Source organism: Aotus nancymaae, unplaced genomic scaffold (assembly GCF_030222135.1).
Source record: "Aotus nancymaae isolate 86718 unplaced genomic scaffold, 86718_ANA_hifiasm-v0.15.2.pri h1tg000003l, whole genome shotgun sequence".
In the NCBI taxonomy this organism is placed as follows: domain Eukaryota; kingdom Metazoa; phylum Chordata; class Mammalia; order Primates; family Aotidae; genus Aotus; species Aotus nancymaae.
The window spans coordinates 1,593,226-1,599,225 of NW_026988414.1; the positions used below are offsets into that span (position 1 = coordinate 1,593,226).

At 59.1% G+C, this 6,000-nt stretch overlaps 1 protein-coding gene and 1 pseudogene across 1 annotated transcript in view; both read right to left on the reverse strand.

The window, feature by feature from the left end:
* ASS1 (argininosuccinate synthase 1) overlaps positions 1-5,747 on the reverse strand; it is a 55,918-nt gene extending 50,171 nt beyond the window's left edge. Inside the window, exons 1-2 of the mRNA XM_012457972.2 lie at positions 5,729-5,747; positions 402-461 (exon numbers count right to left, since the gene is read on the reverse strand). The gene's annotated coding sequence lies outside the window, so the exon portion shown is untranslated. The remainder of the gene's footprint in view (positions 1-401; positions 462-5,728) is intronic.
* LOC135277454 (small nucleolar RNA U13) lies at positions 778-902 on the reverse strand (annotated as a pseudogene).
* Positions 5,748-6,000: the final 253 nt, after the last annotated feature.

Consider the following 6,000-nt stretch of genomic DNA (forward strand, 5'->3'; position numbering starts at 1 on the left):
TCCACGTGCCTGGAAGCTCGGGGAGGGGGAGTGGCTTTCCCAGGCTGCCCGCCCTGTGCTGCAGAGCCTGGCCGTGCAGCCAGGTGGACTTTGGAGTACGCAGTCCTGTGCATGTCACACAGGCCCACCTGCCAGTCAGCCAGTCCCCTTTGGACTTAGAAGGGGAAGCACCTCACGGGCCAGGCAGTTGGGGCAGAGGGGGTGGCTCTGGTCGGGGCCCACAACGTTCCCTCCTACTGGGCATTCAACCCCCTGCCAGGCCCTGAGTTGCAGGTGACTCAGCAGGCCCCGCCCCTGGAGCCAGCCGGTGGTACCCATGGCAACTACAGCCAGGCAACTGGCCACCAGGATGGAGGGAAGGAGGGAGAAAGGGAGGCAGGGAGGACTGAGGAGGGCGGTACCTGGGATTGGAGTCGAGTTCCCGGCGTCTGGAATCTGTCTTCACGGTGCAGTGAACCACTCTGCAAAAGCAAAGCCTAGTCAGCTGCCTGCAGGCAGTCCCGACCGTGCCAGAAGCCCTAAACCTTACCTCCCGGCCGTCCAATCCCCTGTGAGCAGCCTCACGGAGCGGGGGAGGCTCAGGAGCCCCGGAGCCGCCTGCCCTGCCTCCTGCCCCCGCCCCCTGCCCCAGAAGGCATTCAGGAACTGTGTGTAAGCCTATCCCTGTTTGTGTGTGATGACGCGGGTGGTGTGGTTGCGTTTTGGGAAATCCTGCTGCAAGTTTTAAAACAGTTCCATTGCAGTCTAATTGACTTATCATAAATTGCATTTTTTTCATATCAGATGGGTAATGTGCCAACATCATAACAAAGTTTGAGGGTGGCACCTTGAGCGTGCACGCGCGCGCACACACACACACGAGAGAATGCCCAATCAGCACACTCATGAACTATCAAAAAAATCACATATTTGTGTCCAATTGAGCAAGTTTCGGCATGCGGATGTGTCTGTGACACCAACACCACAATCAAGGTAACGGACAGGTCCGTCTTAGCCGAGCCTTTCCATTTGGGGTTATCCTCATTTTAGAGGCTGGAAAACTGAGGCTTGGGCTAAGGAAGTTGCCTTGAGTCTTGTGTGACTGGTACGCAGAAGAGTCAGGACTCAAATCCAGAGCAGCTCGGCTCCTTAACCCGCTGCTCATTGGTGCAAGACCACATCCCTCTCGGGCAGTCTCGAGGAAGGAAGTCCTGGGCAAGTGTGGTTTGATGATGCCGGCCCAAGATTCACCCAGCTCTGAGAGTCACCCCTGTTCCCGCCCCTCCCAGAGGCACCGGGAGCCCAGCGGGTAGGTACAGAGCTGGGCAGCTCCTGGTAAACAGGAGATGGCCAGTGTCGCTCCAGTGACCCGCCATGCCTCCTTCCCATCACAGCTGTATCTTTTTTTTTGCAGGTAGGGTCTCATTCTGCCGCCTAGGCTGGAGTGCAGTGATGCAGTCCCAGCTCACCGCAGCCTCGACCTCCTGGGCTCAAGCGATCCTCCTGCCCCAGCTCAGCGCCACCATCCCCAAGTAGCTGGGACCATAGGCACGTGACACCACACCTGCCTAATTTTTGTATTTTTTGTAGAGATGGGTTTTTTGTTTTCTTTTGTTTTTTGAGACAGAGTCTCACTTTGTTGCCGGGGGGGCGGGGGGGAGTGCTGTGGCACCATCTCAGCTAACCCCAACCTCTGCCTCCCAGGTTCAAGCGATTCTCTTGCCTCAGCCTCCTGAGTAGCTGGGATTACAGGCGAACACTACCAGGCCCGACTAATTTTTGTATTTTTAGTAGAGATGGTGTTTCACTATGTTGGTCAGGCTGGTCTCAAACTCCTGACTTTATGATCCGCCCACCTAGGCCTTCCAAAGTGCTGGGATTACAGGTGTGAGCCACTGTGCCTGGCAAAACTGTCTTAAATAAACAAAAAGAAACCAGTGAGCCCCTCCTGCCTGCTGGCTTGTATCTGGGCAGGTGAGGGCTCTGAGGCCCTCAGCCTCTGGGGCTGAGCAACTTGAAGCGGTGCATGGACCTGGTGTGTGTACCTGAGACTGTGTGTGTGTGTGTGTGTGTTCGTGTGTGCACCTGGGGGTGTGTACCCGAGGGTACACACTGTGTGCACGCATGTGTGTTTGCGATGTGTCTGGGCTTGCATATGCATGCCTGTGTATGTGCACATGTGTGTGGGTGTTGGGGCCTGTGTGTGCATGCAGAGAAATGAGCTGGGCAGATGGGCCTGGGAAAATGATGTAATCAGACAGCAACGTGGCTCCTGCCCTCCCAGCAGCTGTGGGGCACTCTCCTCCCTCAGCCTCAGCAGGCCCCTGGGCTGCATTTGAGGCCTGAGCCAAAAAGGAAATGAAATGGAGGGCTTGATGTCGGGGAGGGAGTGACAGGGAGAGGAGGAACCACAGCTGCCATCCAGCGAGTGCTCACTCCAGGCACAGCACAGAGGTCAAGGTCGCCAGACATGGGCTTCAGCGCTCTAGCCTAACTGCTCAGCTGTGAAATGGGGGTGCGAACAGCCTGCCCTCCACAGGGCGACTGTAAGGATTCAGTGAGATGCTGGGGAAGGATCCCGAACTGGGCACCAAACATGTGCCCACTAAGCTCTGTGCACCGCTGCCATGGCTGACCTCAGCCATGTTCTTGGCTTTCGAAGCCTCAGTTTCCCCATCTGCACAACCTAACAGCCCTCTGGGTTCCGACACTCCCGAACACTGGGCTTTCTTCCTGGGAGCGGTGCCTGGAAGGTCCTGGCTGAACTCAGCCTCCTCTAGTTCCAGCGCCACCCCCACCACAGCCCCCAGAAAGTGCCATGGCAGGTTTTCCAGCTCCCAGGCAAATGCTCACTACCCCCAGCTCCCAGTGCCAGCCCAGCCCGCCTTTACCAGAAGACACCTGGGAGGAGGGAAGGTGGCCTTGCATCAAGGTAGCAGAGCCACCTGGCTTTCCTTGGCATGGCATTCTTTCTGGCCCCAGCCCCAGCCGTCTGGCCAACTTCCAGCCAACAGGCCAGGCTGGCACTCACTTGACACTAAGGAAAACTCGTGCTACTTGAAAATGTCAGAGCTGGAATGATGACAAGAGCAGATACTATGTTCAGTCACAGGTGTGTCATCTCAAGGTGGAGACTATTTACAGAGGAGGAGGCGGAGGCTAACTGGCTAGCCGCGGTCACAAGCCAGTGGCTTCAAACCCAGTCTGACTGCAGGCCACCTGCTCCTCCCTGCACTAGACCCTATGCTCCCTGGCTCCTGGGAGACCTCGGATCTTCTCCGCTTCACTCACGATTCAGGAGTGAATCGTGGCCAACCTGCCCTGTATTTCTCTCTTTTTTTTTTGAGACAGAGTCTTGCTCTGTTGCCTGGGCTGGAATGCAGTGGTGTGATCTCGGCTCGCTGCAACCTCCACCTCCTGGGTTCAAGCGATTTTCATGCCTTAGCCTCCCAAGTAGCTGAGACTACAGGTGGCTGCCACCACACCCAACTAATTTTTGTATTTTTAGTAGAGACAGGGTTTCACCATGTTGGCCAGGCTGGTCTCGAACTCCTGACCTCAAGTGACCCACTCGCCTCAGCCTCTCAAAGTGCTGGGATTACCGGCATGAGCCACTGTGCGCAGCCCGTGCCCTGTATTTCTCAGAAGAGCCTGTGTGCTACAGCTCAGGCCCATGGGAGGCTCCCCGGCAAGCCCTCTCTGACATTCTAACTCAGCTGAGCTCGGTTTGTCTTTGGGTATGGAAGAAGAGCACATTCATTCATTCAACTTCTATCCAGAGCTGAAGCCACTGGAACCTGGTGCTTGGTCTACCCCAAGTCTGGGGAGGGAGCCAGGCCCTGGAAGATCAGCTTTGCCCAAAACCACATCAGAAATCTGAGCCTTAGACTCTGAATTCCGGCGAGGGTACCTCTTTCCACGTGGTTGCCCGGTGCCCACAGGCAAGCCGCTCACTTCAGGGGCTGTGTGGTCAGTGCTCAAATGAGGCATCTGGTTGACCTGGCTGGCCTCCCGCACCCACGGGGCAAAGATGAGATGGGATGGGGTGGGGAGAGGTGAGGGGGGTGCAGCAGGTGGTTCTGGGTCTGGCTCCACCCCAAGGTTCCTGGGGCCTTGGGGCCTGCTTGCCAAGTGCTCAGGAATGGAGAGACTGTGCTGAGACTGAGACCTCCTCTTCCCCCTCGCCACGTGCCTGCCCCCCCTACTCAGGGCTCAGCAGGCAGGAGTCACTATTCATTCACTTGATCCACCCACACAGATCAGAACCAGAATTACTTCTCAGCACAGTGCACAGATGGCCCCTCCCGGACAGACCCCCGCCCCTACACCCAAGCTCGCCACCCAGGCCCTGGGCCAAAGGGGTCTGGGAGCGGGAGGGAGTTTGGAATGGAGGCTCCTCCAGTTCCTGCTCCTAGCAGAGCTTCCCAGCCCATGGCTGCTTCTCCCTCCATCCCATCAGAACCTAAACCAGGCACAGTTATTGTACAACTGGGCCCAGGCCCAGAGCTCAACAGTCTAGAGAGCCCTTAGCAGCCTCACTCTCTGCAGATGTATCCTGAGCCCTCAGCGCCAGCCAGCTCTAACAGACTGAGGCTTGGGGGCCAGGCACCTCTGGTGGCTCGAGCCTGTAATCCCAGCACTTTGAGAGGCCCGAGGGAGGTGAATGGCTTGAACCCAGGAGTTCGAGACCAGCCTGAGCAATATGCACATCTCTGATAAATTTTTAGAAAGGAAAAAAAGAAACAGAAGCTTGGGAAGCTGGAGGCTGAGCCAAGGCCTGACCAGCCCTCCTCATCACTGGGCGTGTGCGGGCTGAGAACAAGGGGATCAAAGCCCACGTCCCCTCCATCTTCATCTGCCCCTGGGAAGAGGACAGGTCTGTTCCTGCAATAAGACCTGCAGCTGGACCCGGCTGCTCCGCTCGGGAGGGGACACTCCACTTCTCAGAAAAGAATACTGAGGCCAGGGCAGCCCTCCTTGTCAGAAACAGCCCTGGCAGACTGGGAGAGGAGTTTCCTCTCTTTCACAATGACCCTGCCTCCCTGGATAGCACAGCCTCCCAGGGGCCAAAGGCAACAGTAGCCGGGAGGGAGGATATTCCTGGCACGTTCCCTCCCAAGGAGCCCAGCCCAGGCCAGCAGGAAACCGCCGCGAAGCCGCCAGCCCCACTGGGGAGGGTCAGGGCCGGCAACTGCTGCCACCTGCAGGGAAGGGAGCCAGGGCCACCATGCCCATCTGACCGGGGTAAACTGAGGCTCAGGGGAAAGCAATACACTCAAGCCCCAGAGGGGCTAGAATCCTGGTTTTACGCAGATAAATAGAGGTGGAGACAGACGGCGAGAGGGAGAGGGGGAGAGAGAATCGGGAGCCCCCCCCCGACAAGCTCCAGACTCCCCGGGTCTCCGTGTGGGGGCTTCACGACACAGAGGAAGACGGATCCTAGAAAGAGTCCAGAAAGGACGCAGCCGCACAGGGAACAAACAACCCGACCAGCTCTCGGATTCGGGGACTCGCGCCCCCGCCGCGTCCCCCAGGCCCCAGGAACCTGGAATCCGGCGCCGGGCGTCTGAGCAGCGGGAGCCCCTTCCCTCCCGCCTCGGTCCCAGTTCCCAGCGAGTGGCGATCGAGGGTCCGCCCTCTGCCCCCGAGGGTCTCGGAGCGCGCGTCCCCTCCGCCTCCTCGTCGGGATCCGGGGAGGGGGTGCCCTCGGCTAGGGAGTGGCCAGCGAGAGGGGCCGGGGGCTCCTTACCGGGCCCGGGCAGCCGTTGCAGGCGACAGAGCAGGGCCGGCAGGGTGTACATCCCAGGTTATAAGCACAGGGCCCGGGGGCAGGGCCGGGGACCCGGGCCACGTGGGGGGACGCGCGCAACAGACTCCGCCCCCGGGCCCGGCCCCCGTCTGGAGTCGCTCAGCTTCCACAGCCACACCCCCGCCATCCCCGGTCTCTTCCCCACCTCCCCCCAGGTCCCCGCCTGGGCCCGGCGCCCGCTCACCGTCCCAGGGGCGCGCGGGCGGGGGCGC